Source organism: Porites lutea, chromosome 3 (assembly GCF_958299795.1).
Source record: "Porites lutea chromosome 3, jaPorLute2.1, whole genome shotgun sequence".
NCBI lineage: Eukaryota > Metazoa > Cnidaria > Anthozoa > Scleractinia > Poritidae > Porites > Porites lutea.
This window is the reverse complement of record NC_133203.1, coordinates 21,348,948-21,363,947: the sequence shown is the minus strand read 5'-3', so window position 1 is coordinate 21,363,947 and position 15,000 is coordinate 21,348,948. Positions and strand designations below refer to the sequence as shown.

General features: G+C 37.1%; 2 pseudogenes; both read left to right on the top strand.

Annotated features, from left to right (window-relative positions):
- Positions 1–9,663: 9,663 nt before the first annotated feature.
- Positions 9,664–11,569, top strand: LOC140931909 (uncharacterized; annotated as a pseudogene).
- A 2,795-nt stretch (positions 11,570–14,364) lies between these two features.
- The window catches only part of LOC140931908 (uncharacterized), a 4,166-nt pseudogene continuing 3,530 nt past the window's right edge, over positions 14,365–15,000 (top strand).

Genomic DNA, 15,000 nt, shown 5'->3' with positions numbered 1-15,000 from the left:
AAATGTCACTGGTAAAAAGCAGATCAAGTTACTGCACCTTATTCTGTCAGGGATATTTCATCAAAATAATACACCTAATGATTTCTTACAAATGATTTTTTTTTGCGTTGTGCTCAAAAAGCACGCAATGACAGGAGCCCTTAAATTATGGGCTCCCTGGCAATGAAAATTTTACAAAACCTCATCAGAGACCTCACCGCTTTGGCAGGCCCTGGAAACTCTATCCGTGTAACTTGTGATATAATCTTAATTTGCTGGCCACACAGGCCATACTCCCTCAATACATCAAGCTTAAACTCAAGACTCAAGTTTTTTGGGGTTTTGTTTGTTTTTCGTTTTTTTCACTGACGGGTTTGCCTACAAAATAAGAAATAAAAAATTTTTGGCTTTTCTCCTTACTGTGTTACCGTAGAACAAAAAAAGTAATGAATCACCTTTGGTTTGTTTATAACTTTGCTAGTGAGCTTTCTAACAAACATTTCCTTGAACGAATTTCTTGAGAATAAATTATATATAGAGAATAAAATAGGCTTAAGAGGAAATGCTCTGTTTAGATCCCCTCTGCCTTATTCTTGGAGCACCGTCGTCTCCATTTTTCCTTTTCTCCTGCACTGTGACCTGTCAGCAAGAAGTAGAAAATGAAAATTAAGTTGAAGTTCCTGACCCTTCTCCCCAAGCCAGACATAAATTATTTCATTGATAACTTACAAAAACTCAAGGCAACCGGGGGCTGACAGCAGCACTGTATCTGTATTTTAGGTATGATAAAGTCTTGTCTATAATTTCTCACTATTTTGTCAACAATTCGTTCTCCTGAGTACTGTACAAGTTGCGTTATATGTCAATGGGAGACTTTAATGTTTTGACTTTAATGCTTATTCCAGACACCCTTATTATACCAATACTATCTATGGTAGCCTTAGAGCCCAGATGTACAGGGTTCGAATGTTGAATGTCACAATGCCTGAACAAAAAGCCCATGAAAGACCACATTTGTGCATTAAGCACTAAAACACGGACTCGCTTGTGGGAAATGGTCTGCTTTCCTAAGAAGATCATTCAGGGTTTCCTCCCGTTGCATTTGTCCGGGTCTGTTGTTGTGGCTTTCTTAATCGGGCGATGCCTCTTCAATTTGTTGAGGTGCTCTTTTATCCTCACTGAGAAATTTGGCAGAAGCAGCTTCCCATTTCGCACAGAATTCTTTCTCAGCAAGGATAAAAGAGGACCACCATTGCCTGTCTTCGTGTGCCAAGCATTTGCACTTTTTCATGCACTCCTTCAGGTCTTTGATTGGCAACAACTTCTTTGTACCAGGCCTGACTAAGGGAGAGATTCCCATGGTGTACTGCTCAAAATGCGTTGACCAGGACCCTTTGGAAGCCACGTCTCATCACTTGCCCAGTTTTTGTATTTCATTGGGACTTGGCCATTCCTCTTTAAGAATCTATAAGTATGAGGGTACACGTGATTTTTTATTTTCTTTAGGAATGGTTTGATCCATTACTTAATATCAAAAATGAATTCTATCACGCGGATGTCTGGAACTGGGGTATAGGCATTTTGAATGTTCCTCACTAAAGCAGGCAACGTCATTGAGTCCTTCATGTGGAGTCATTTTGAAATTCTACTAAAAAACTGAAAATGAAAGGGTGAAAAGAAATTTATTAGACTGCATGAAAATGAATATTGATGCAACTGGAAAAAGTGCATGTTATGAATTGGGTAGATTTTTTATACTTAACTTTTCATACTACTTTGTTTTAGCACACAGTTTCAAAACAAATGCCCTTATTGTTTAGCATATGGTCCATATGCCTCTCCTTGGACCAAAATTACTTGAACTTAAAAGGGAAATTATTTTTGGACAGCATTAAGTGTTATCCGAGTAACAGATATTCTTTGTGCAATGGGAAATTCTAAAGAGCAGATGTATAATAACTCGTCTACTGTACGCATTTTTCCTTACACATTACAAGTAATGAGCTAAAAAATTGTCAAGTCGACATATTAAACATTGTCATTTAAATTTGAAATGCAAAGTAAACGTCTTCATGCGTACGACCGACCATAAGGAAAGACAAGCGAATCTGAAAAGGGGAAAAGACACAAAAAAAATTTGGTTTTACAAAGAACAAAAAGGAAGGAAACTGAAGTACATACTTGAGGGCTTTGTGACCAAAGGGAAAACATGTCATGGAAATTCTTGGCTAAATTGATGGAGTTATACTATTACAGCTGATGCTGTTACTTTATAGTTGTCTTTGGCACTTACTTCCTCAAATATTTCTTTCTCTACAAGAGGTGAACAAAAGCCAAGAATATAGCGATTCTTGCATTCTTGATAACAATTATCCATGTGTAGGAATAGAACAGGGGTAAGCGTCCTTCCTAAAAAAAAAGTGAAAAACCACATAAAAACGGTTATGATGTGCTTAGTCTTGTGCAGTTCTTTTGAAGGTTAGTCATGATAAGTGGAAAACAACAATCACAATTACAAATTAGTATCAGTACCATGGTCAACGGCTTGTACTGACGCTGCAAGCAGAGTCACTTCGATCTTTGCTAGACGAGTCGGGAAAGTTTAAAGCGACTCTGTTAGAAGGGTGAAACATGGTCTAAAAGTAAGAGCGAGGATTGTCTATTTTAACTGTTCTACAAACACAAAATCGTCAGTTTTTAGGAATAATTGATCGCTTAACTCAAGCACCTCAGAGAGTCCCACAAATATCTGTAAAAGGACATTCAACATAAGGTTCGAATCATTTACTGCCACTCTTGCTCCAGATGCTATGCAAAATGCAAAAAGAAAACCATTTTGTAATGTAAAAATTTAAATTAAGTGTTAATAGTTGAGGTACAATATGGCATAACAGTGGAGAAGTAGGAAGGTAATTTAATACAAAATGCAAAGCCCCAGAGGGGACTTCCCCCTCGAAGTGACTCTGTTAGAAGGGTGAAACATGTTATAAAAGTAAGACCCAGGATTGTCAATTTTAACTTGTTCTATAAACACAAAATCGTCAGTTTTCAGGGATTATTGATCACTTAACTCAAGCACCTCAGAGAGTTCCACAAATATCTGTAACAGGACATTCAACGTCAGGTTCGAATCATGTGGCCATCACATTAAGTCTATAAACCTGAAAATTCTGCCGTCTCCATGCAAAATAGCCCCCGGTGACATGGGTTCTCAAAAAGTGATAAGCTTCATCCTATGAAGTAACAGTAAGTTATAAAATAAGAAATTCGAGAAAACGAAATCCAGAATAGTCCCTAGGGTGGGGCATTTGCGCACAGTTTTAAAGCCCCTCGGTGGAGTGACTGGGGTTTTTGTATCTCCTGTTCTTATCCCTCATTCTTCTCTACCCCTTCCAAACCAATTTTCCCTGTTTATCACAAAACAGTTTATGAAACGACCAAGAATCTCCTCAAAACGGGCTGCGTGACTAAAACAAAATACCTGAAGTTTGGCTAGAAACCGTGGTAAGTTAACTGATGTATACTGGTGTGCCATTGTCAGTGACTTTTAAAGCAACATTGCAATACTTGAATGTGTCATTGTTTTGGATTCACATGCTCCTTTCCTTGGAGGTACTGTGATTCGCAGTGCCTCTGCTGATGACAGCGACAGATACTCACAGGGCAGGAGAGGTTTTAAGACCCGCTTGATGTGGATGTAAGTCTTCTTACCTTCAACCACCTTGCTGATCTTCCATTTTCTTCCACTGCTGTTATCAACCTCAGAAACTTAAGGTCTTTTGGTATTTTTCATGGTTATGTCTTCATTTTCATGCCGCTGACCTTCATATTGACCTTCCTCTGGGATGTTCTCATTAGTTGTTACATCTTCATTAGATAGATAGATATTCTGTTTATTTCACCCACTTGCAGTAATAACGGAATTGTTGGGAAAGGTCATTGTCACATACATTTAACCATTTACATACATTCACTGAAATTCATAAGTTACAAAGTCATTAATTCTTCTGATATGACAATGTTGACGTCTTGGAAGTTGGACCCTTACACTGTAATGAGACTCAATAGTGGCAGGAGAGGGGATGATGTTCTTAAGGGGGGACATTAATTACCGCAAATGACTTTTGAAGACGATTGTACTCTTTTCTTGGTAACCTTTCAACCACAAAACTCCCTTATGGTTTCTTGTAGACATGGGGTTTCTTCCAGCGGTCATTTTCTTTCAAAAGATCAATGCATTGCTATGGCATCTCCTTTTAAAACAGAGCTCGTGCTTTATCGACTCCTCTTCTGTGAACTTGGATTTGCTCTGCCTTTAAGTCAGAGTACCTTTTAGGCTATTCTTTGCTGTCTAATCCTTTGCTAGACTTGAAAGTGAATGCCGGCCTTTTCCTTTTGTGAGAGGAGGATACCTTTGCACCAGCTATGACAAGGCTGTGTTTCACATCAATATTGAATTGGACTTTTGTGCTTCTATCGAGTATGTCCCCAAATGTCGGTTGAGAGTCGAGGAATTGTAACTCATTTGTTTTGCCTTGCATTTATGCAATAATTCTTTTTGTTCCTTTGGTACCGGAGTTGTTGGGACATGCCCACAGTGACCCAAGGCCTTTCAAGTGCAAAAACATGGGCAACTAACATTAACAAGATAGGCAAAATGTGAGAGCTCCTTGTCCAAAGACATGATGGATTTCAAGGTTGGTTTTTACGAGTCATGTTAATGGACTTAAAAAAGGTAGCTGTTCATCTATACTGAAATCTCAGCTTATTACCAGTGATATTTTCATTATCCAAAAGACGATAATCAAGGCAAAATCTACAATAAAAGTATTCCAGCACAATTTTTTTACAAAATATTAACTTTTTTTGTAAATTACTAACTGAATGTGTAAAAAGGCACCTTTTGAATTGTTAGTATGCTGAGTTGTTCCTTGAGATATTCTGTATAAGACAACAAAATTTTGTCAGTATTATCGGAATTGTCAGTATTATCAACGCAGGTTTCTTGTTGTTCCATTTACCTGTCAATGGCTTTCTTTACATCTGGCAGGTTCAAGCAGAAGCTGTCCACAAAAGAACCAATCACATCATTGAGGTTCAGGACCGTCTCTTGTTTGCTATAATTTCAATTTGCAGGTAGTTCACTCACTTTTGTTTGACTGGGGTAAAGTTCTGTCATTCTAGACCAGTACGTAAATGCAGTTAGTTAAACTGGTTTGTCCTTGATCTCAGAGTAGCCATGGTTAAAATTCAAAGTAAATTTGTTAAGATTTTTTAATGAGATAGCACTAGTAACACGGTTAGAAAGGGCAAAATATAATGCTCTTCGTGTCCAGATGCATATAATTTATTTTTAACCTTAATACCTGCCTTAATTCCATTAGTCATCCAGGGTTTAGATAGCTGCTTTGCTTTGTAATTAGATAATATTTTCATTGGAGCGTGCTTGTTGACAATTGTATTATACTTGTTGTAAAATAATAATAAAAATTTGTTCACACAATTTGTGGAATTTGCAAGTATTCAATTCTAGTCAACTTCAGACAGCTCATCGTTAAAGTGATCAGCGGAGAATCTTGAATAGTCAGTGGTGTTGGCACATGCTCAAAAACATAACCTGGGATGCTTGGATGGGCTTTGCTCTCATTAGAATTTGTAATAACAATTCTACATTTTCTAGGTTGCAGTTGATGCACACAATATTGTTATAAAAGATGGAAAAACGAGACTTAACCATGTTTTCAGGGAGTTTTTCCTTTAACATTTTGTGCTGTGTGGGGGGAAGTATCTTCTTCGTATGCACTGATTAGGGAGGTTATAGTCAGTATTCAAATAAGCATCCAGATTAGAGTTTAGGCTAAAAATATCTAAGTCGTATAAACTGTTTAATTTTACCTAGATTTTGCCTTGGCCACCAATCAAAAGAGATCGAGTTATTAAACTGCCCATGATAGACAGCCAGGTTACCTCTAAAGTTAAAGTAAGGTGGCTCATGCAATAATAATCTACTGGCCCTCTCTTTCGTTTTGTTTCTATGCAACTTCATTGTAGCTTGTTTCTAATGATAGTATCATGTAAACGAGAGTACTTAGCTCAACTTTGCAATGTCACTGTTTGAAAGTCTTATAAACTACTCTAATCCATACTGGTCTGGCCTCCCCACCAACAAATTCCAAAGTTACGCAACAAGTCCCCAAGGTGTGTTAGGAATTCAACTGTATCATCGAAAGGGGTAACAAGCTTGACTCACCCTTTAGCTGAATCAGTCGCATACTGTGTTCTTCCTTCAAAACAAATACCAGGGAAGATGGGAAGCAAGTGAACATTCACAATGCAAAAGAGGCATTTTTTTCTTTTTATTTCTTTCTCTAAATAATAGTGTTATTCTTAGGAAAGCCTCATCTTTTTGCATTAATTCTTTTATGTCTTTGTGTCTACTTTGCTCCATATATGCTTAAAAATCACATTCTTTAATATGCTTGTCACTAAATATTTTGTAATTTATACACTTATGATAGCGAAAAAAGGCCTTTATACGTTAAGCAGTTAACCACACTGGCACCCTCAGAAATACCCCACAGGAGTTGACCATGACCCGATACACCTAAGGTACACCATTCTCATATTTTAAGAGTTGAGTTGAATCTAACTTGCAGCTATGGAGGCTCATGTAGGAAAATGTTTTCAAATACAAATACTCCCCCACATGAACTTCTAACTACAGGTTAGCTCTAGTAAGAAGACAAAAGTATTCTCTTTCCAAATTCTAAATGTTCTGTGATTTATATGGAAATGAGGTTTCTACTTCTTGGAAACCATCTTTGATCAATGGCAATGGTAGATTAATTAATAAGTGCTGCACACAGCTGGCAGCGTTTACTTGCATGGCAACGTAGAAAAGAGGGGATAAAGTTAAGAACCTTGAAACTGTTCAATCTGGCTTTAGGATACTCCATGTGTATGTGTTCCTCGCTATTGACTCGGCTGCTCTTGCTTCATTCTCTTCAAAATTTTCCACAGTTAAGAAAAGGAGGAATGTTCATGGAAACTCCCCTCCGCAACAGATCCTGAATAAGAAATCCCTTATCAGCCAATATCATGTCACCTAGTATAAAATTTTTTAACAAGCCATACACACATGAAACTGACAGAACATACGGAGACACACGTGTTGATTTATTGATTTAGTTATTTAACTTGACAAATGGTAATTGTGCGGTGTTCAACCGTCATGTTAAGGATGCCCGTGGGAGGTTGCTAAGCACAAAAGAAGGGCAAAATTTGTTCCAGTCATCTGTCTACTTTGAGGCAAAAATACCAAACCTGGGTAATCGTCTTTACAATTTGCCTATAACTTATTGCGTACCAACTCTTAATTAATGCTCATGCTTAAAATACATAAAAAATATTATCTTCCTCAATATTGACTTGTGTGCGTGCGTGCGTGTTTGCATTTTACTGAATGACAAAACTACAAAAAAATAAAGTCGATCTTGTTAAAGGGCCATGATAAGTTTTACTATAATGTGCCTTTCTCCATTCTAATTTTCTTCTTACATTGTTGTTATTATGTCCACGTAGTTTAAGCAACTTTGCACGAATTGATATTGTACAACTATTGTATTATTGTACAACCAATGTATTATAGGATGGAGTAAAAATATAATACAAATACAAATACAAAAATGCTCATGTTTAGTGGCAAGTTTAGGAGGTAATCAGAATCGCGAACGATGTTTTTTCACGTGTGAGAAAAATGAGACGTCCAATCAGAAGCCACAGAGGTGTGTGAGTTTCGCGCCAAAATTCCTGCCTTTTATCGCAGCTTGCAGTGCCGCTTCGCACACATTCAACGAGAAAAGTTTTACTCAAAGTGTTTTTCTTGCTAAAAAAGTGAAAAACATTTCTGAAATGGAGTGGAATAGTTTCGTTTGTTTCACTGTTGATAAAGAAAATGGTAGAGAGCCGGCGAAACAACAGCGGAAAGGGAAAAACGGAACGAGACGTAAGCTTTTGTTGTGCTTTTTGTCGGAGCTACTTTGCTTTTCATTTAAGCTTAAGCTTATATTGAAACTGGCCATTTTACTTAAATTCACTCATTTTCAATTGTGCATTGAGAACAAACAGTTAAGATTACTTATAGTTCTTGGATTACCTCATATCCTTACCGTCATTTATGTTTTTAACAAACGTTTTTACTAAAAAGCTAATACTTTGTTTTCGTTGTCATTTTGCGGTAAGTGTGTAGCGGCAAATTTTAGCATTTTTGAAAGATTTAAAATAAAAAGGCCGCCAAAATTATGAATGTCTCAGTATGTATATAATAAACACAATACCACATGGAAAGTGCTTTGTACGGTATTTACGCACTCGTTTTTGTATCAGAAATCTTACTCGTTCACTGCGCTCACTCGTTCGATTTCTGATACATCAACAACTTGTGCGTAAATACCGTACGTCAGCACTTTCCATGAAGTATTCTCTATGTTCTTGATATGCGTTCAGCCAGTAGATTAGCCTATTTCTTCCTTGTGAAACGACTGAAATATTCCAGCATTTTTTACTCACTGCCAAAGCAACTCAAAATCATCCCAGGATCTTCTTGAACAACTGTTCAAAAATCTTTCAATTTTGCTGCACACTTGATGTCATTTTACACATTTCACAAAATTGTTCCAAATTTGGTCTACATTGGTTGAGGTCACACCAGAGAACGATTACTATGGTAAACTCAACATTACCATGGTAAAGGGCAGCATAGGTGTGATCAGGAATTTTCAGTTTACTATATTATACGGAGGATACCAAGTTCCGTAAAATTTTTGAGTGCGGGAATCCTTGAAACAATCTTGGTAAGAATCTTGGGTGTGGGAATGATGGTTACAATCTTCGTAATCCCATTTGTAAGAGAACCGCTTTCTTTAATTGGTACGACATGGACTTAAATATAGCAGAGTTTTTGCCTCATAACATTAACTTCACTTCGTTCAGTAAAAGAATGCTTTGAAGGTGATCTTTTTCTCTCCCAATCCTGCTTGCTGTGATATCTCCCTTTCTTCTTTGTTTTCTGGGTAACTTTTCTTAAGAAAACAATGAAATTTGCAGGCCGACATGTCACGCTTCCAAAACCACTGGCCACTAGCAGAGTTGAAGACTTGTTTACCACCTTTTCGGTTCCTGTTCATCCATCTCTACCACCTGCTCACTGTTCTTGCCAACGGGGTTGAGAGGAGAGTTGACAGCACTGGAATTGAGAAGATCAGACAGAAGAGCTGCCATGTGTGTAGAGAACATCTGCTGTGTCAAACAGAGGGGAGCTGTTATTAAATGAGTTACAAGACGACAAATTCACACAAATGGTACAAAACTAAATAACGAACAAAAATAATTTTTTACCATATATTGCATCACATTAAGACATCTGGTAAGCCATTTTACTCCTTTCTTAGTGGAGGTGCCGGTGTAGGCAAGTCTCACCTCACTAACGCACTTTATCAGGCAGCATTAAAGTATTACAACTCCAGAGCTGGCAGTGATTTCAATGAGATTAAAACAATGCTAATAGTACCAACTGGAAAACCTGCTTATAACATTTAAGGCAGTACAATTCACAGCTCACTAGATATACCAATATTTCATTTATTAAGAATCTATAAACCTCTTCACTCGAGCAGGCTTAACAGACTTAGATGCCAAGTAGGAGTTATTAAATTGAGGTATCTGTGGTAGGTAATGCAATGTTCAATGTGCAGATAAAGAACAGACTGAAAGATCTCAAAGGAAGTAAAGATGTCTTTGGTGGTGTAAGCATTATAGCTATTGGTGACCTTTTCCAACTCCAGTCGGCCATGGACAGATGTATATTAAAAGATCTGGATAATTCCGAGTATGGAATACTAGCACCAAACCTATGGCAGGAGCATTTAAAGATGTTTGAGCACAAAACATTAATGAGACAGAGAAAAAGTGAATAATTTGCCGAGATTTTCAACCGGTTACAAGAAGGAAAACATACTAGAGACGACGTTTTGAGAATCAGAGACAGAATCGTTCAGGACTCATCAGCTAATAACTTAATGCAAATTCCACATTTAGTTGTTCAGAATAACAAAGTACAAAGTACAACTACACTGTTTAGCAACAGGTGTAAAATATACTATCAAAGCAGAGGATAGTGTAGTAGGAGCATACTCAGCTGAACTAAGAGATAAGATCATGAAGCAAATACCAAATGATCCTAGAAAAACAAAGCAAGTAATTTCCAACCTTAAGTTAGCTGAGGGAGAAAGAACAGAATTTGCTATGAATCTAAGAATTCAAGATGGAATCACCAATGGTGCTGGCAACATTGTTAAAAAGATCAGTCAGAAAAGCCATCTGGAATAATATGGGTACAGTTTGACAATGCTGATGTCAGAGAAAAGACTCGCCAAAGTAACAAAAATCTGTATACACAAGGTATTAAGCCAGATTGGACATCAATTAAACCAATAACCGTACAGTTTTCTACTGGTAGAAACAGAACTGCACAAGTAGTTAGAAAACAGTTTCCTTTACTCCCAGCAGCTGCTGTGTCACAGGGTGACACAGACAAATGTGGTTGCCAATTTTGACACAAGACAAGCAGTACCACACATACGTTATGTTGGCTTAAGTAGAATAACAACCATAGAAGGCTTTTATATTACCAAACTTTGTGAAGACAAAATTTCTGAAAGTACAGATTATTCTCAATATACAGGTAAATGATTATACAATAAAAATAGAAATAGAAACAGTTCAATGTTCACTCCTTCGGTTCAGGCCATCTGGTGACAGGGTTTTGCCTCTATCTATGAGGTACGCTTCTCTTGCCGTACGTCATGACATACTGAGGGTGGGTTGTAACTAAAGTGAAATAAGTTCCATGTCTGCAATGGTTTGGACACATGGTGAAGAAAAATTTAACAAGTTTATAAAGTACCTCAACAACATACACCTACTAGTAAATTCACTAGTGAACGCTCAACGCCTATCCCTTTCGTAGTTGTAAACATTGAACTCCATAACAGTAAAATAGAAACTGATCTTTACTGCAAACCTACGGATAAACACCAATACTTACTGCACTCTTCAAGCCACCCATATCACACTAAAAAGTCTATTCCCTACAGTGTAGCACTTCGCTTACCCCGCATTTGCTCCAAGGATCATTGTTTTAACAGGAGAGATTTCAAAAATGATTTGATCAAAAAGTTAAACACTAAAAGATTATTCAGATACATTAAGGCTATCTAGTATATTTTTTCTATTAACTATTCCCCTAAATGGAAAACTACCAAAATACGGGCAAAAAACATTTTTAAAAAATCAAGCAATGTAAGACACAACTCGGGATAAGTGCCAAGCATTTTCGCACTCGAGTAGTTTTGGCCTGCAGATAATCATGTTTTTTTTACTAAAGTGTCACCATTCACTAAACTAATATACACTATTTTTCATTCAATTAGCTATTATACCTCGTGTTCTTTTTCTAGGGCCAGGTGGTTTGTCCATGGTTTCTGCTTCTACAGGAAAGAAAAAGGAAAAAAAGGAAGAAAGGATTGAATAAATTGAAAGTAAAACAGTGATTACAATTTCGTGGAAGCAAGTAACATAAATGTCAGCATATGTTAATAATTGAGTGACTGGGAACCTACAAATCAAACTTTTTGTAGTATTATCTAAAGCAGTAATGACATAACTCAATTCTCACCTTTTACTGCATTGACTAAAAAGATATCATCAAACTCTTAAAACAGACAGAAATTGACAAGTTATAGCTTGTCTTGTTAAAATCTAATGTGGTTCACCTTTTGGTTGGTTGGCCTATGGTAGAAAAACTGAACCTGACAACACTTTTCTCTTGCAAACAAACAAACAAACAAAAAGCATTTACCATTTCCTCTCCTTCGTTTTCCTGCACAACAATTGGATCAAAGGAACCTAAAAACATATCAACCAAGTGCCGTTTCTGAACAATCATAATTACAGCATTTCTATGGGGACAACCAAATTTCAAGATTTATTCTTACGTTTGCCTTTTAAAAGCATTATGTATACACTCATTGCTGTTGTTAAACGTAACAACTACATATTTCAATATTAATTCTATACCTGTTTCAATGTTGTCTTCTGGTTCTTGGCTGATAGTAACAGCGTTTGTACCATCTAAAGCAAAAGCAATAGAACAATTGAAAGCGTGAAACGGCTCATCCCCAGTCACTGTTATTCCATTAACTTACAAATGTAAATGTGAGTAATACCATGGTGCAAACCTTCCCAAAAACAGTTTCGCATATATGGAACTCAATTTTACGATACCTTCATCAACTGTGGTTTGTCATGTAAAGGTGTCTTTGAATGACGAGTAAACTCAGCTTGCCAGTCGTGCGGAGACTTCAAACTTTTTTGTAAACTGTTGTGAGATAAACACAAGGAAACTACCTGTTTCAAGGTTGTCTTAGGATTCCTGGCTGATAGTAACAGTGCTTGTGCCCTCTGAAGTGGAAACAAAAGATTGTAGTTAAGACAGAAGGGACTCCGTCAAAATTGTTTTTAATACTTGGGTAATGGCTAAATGACTACTTAATAAGGTGACGGAGTTAACTTTATGTTAAAATAAATGAGCATTTCTAGTTCATGAAGTGACCAGTAAAATGCAACTTCAAATAAGAAAAACACTCTTTGTGACTCAATATTAAGAGGTGACCACGACTGCTTAATACAGACCTGTTGAATGCAGGTGTCACACACATCCCATGCATTGTACATGGCAAGTTTATTCAGACAGATTTCAAGTAATGTCCACTTGCCCAGTCTTTTTGTTTTGATCGCGCCAAAATACGAGCACATAACACATTCATGGTAATTTATGAATGTGTTTCCCGCACATCTACTGTAAGTGCTTCAGTTGATGTTGTTATATTCAACTTCTTTGCACTACGCTTTGGCCTACCCTAACATTTTCCCACCCCCAATTCGAATTTGCCAACAAAATTATTTCCACAAGTGAACTATGGTGGGTTTTTTTGGGGGGGGCGAGAGGTCCTGCATAAAGACTGTGTAATGCTGTATAAATTAAAGTGCTGTGATGTATATTCACTCAATGACTGATTAGTCATCTCTGTAGTTTCAATCTGCCTTTAATTTACTTAATTGCGTGATTATTATCAATCTACCTTCGCATTTGTCTGAAGCTTGAATTCCTTGGGCAATTCGCTTTAAAGAATCTGGCAAAAAATGTTCGGGTAGCCCCAATGCCCTGAGAAACTGGGTCTTACTAATGACATCTACACCTTTCATTATCTGCAGAAATTTGTGTTAAAGATTAGTTACCAAGCTGGGATTGGCATACGTAATCTTTCACCATGAAAACAGATCTAATCTAACGTATAGTGAAAACTGTGCTGTTCTATTTAACTTCCTGAGACCAATTCTTACCCTGCATGCACAGGTTGTATGGTTATGAATAAAAGATAGATGAAATTGAATATAAAGATCAGCTAACTTGATTTCAGAAACTACACTTCAATCGCAGTCAGTCATTCATAAAAGGTTCTTTATAGGGAAGTGTTACAAATACTTATTACATTTTGTCACCTTGGCCGCCCTTTTTTACCTTTTTTTTGTGTAAGAAAACTGCAATAAAAGGTCATGTTGACACACTCATTTCTCCTCCTTTTTAGTAACGGACAACAAATTTTGGGTTGTACAAAGGAAATCTTATTAAAATTGTCAGTATTTATGGATGCAAGTTAGGCACTGGGTCAAGTTTGGGAATCCAGCGCAGCAATCTCATATAGAAATTTTTGTGGTGCATTGTGCCTATTCTTAACACAGGATACCTTTGCTTTTATCTGCCCCTCTGACTTACAATTTGCTGTACATGCGAAGGCAGAAGTGCAAACAAAACTGTACATATTTGTGACGTTTTCATCCGACAGCACAATACTTGCTGAACTTAAAAATGACATTACTGCTTCTATTAAATATGTCTCCTCCGTTGTCCAAGACCCTTGCTTAATTTCGAAGTCGTTCTCTGTAAGAAATTTGTCAGTTCTCTTCCTTTGTAAACTTGATGGGCTTGAGGTGCATTTAATGTTTCTTTTTTGCGTTGAGGAAACATTGCTGGCGTATCTTCTTCCATACTCATTGCTGCACCCATAACAACGGCACTTATTGGTACATGGCCGGTCTCTATATAAATATAACAGTTACATTTTGTTCGTCTTTTACCTATGGTATCAGTGCAACTTTTGACTTCTTCACCACCGTTTTTATTGTTGGCTCCACAGCAACAAGAAGATTGGTTGTCAATATGGTTGTTTCTAGGTGGTCGTTTCCCACAGTTAAAGCATTTACAGAATGAAGTACAAGATCTGTTACCAATAGTGCATGGGCAATGAGGCTCCTTTGCGTCACCTCCAGAATTGCAATATAGTTTTTTCCTTGTCTTACTTGTTTGTCCACGGTGGCAAGACCCTTTTTGGGGGACTGACATTTGCACCTGGCTTTTCATCAGCATCTGTCGGTTAATCATTGGTATTCTCTAGTTGGCCGATATACTTTTAGGGAACTCTTTTTCACTTTTACCCACCTTTGTCCTTTGTTGTTAAGCTTCATCTGGCAATTGCAAGACAAAAGAAAATGCAATGTTGTCCCTTTAGCCTCCGAGTCATGTTACAATTTTGATATATAAAATGTGGGTTATTCAGATGTTAAAATTTCAATATTCTTATACATGTTCACATATTTCAATGAAGGTTGCTTTGGGATTTGGTCATTAAAATGCAGAATATAAGACTACCTTTATTAAAATAGGTGTATATGAATTGAGTTCATTATGGTAGAAGAGTGACGTTTGAAATTAAGTTCTGCTGAAGTCTACTTTCATTTGATCACTTAAATCAAACTACTTTCGGCACAGCAGTAGCTCGACCGGTGTGAAACGGCCCTTAGTGCGTGCAGTGAATCCTGGAGCCAATTTTTTGGTCTCTACCT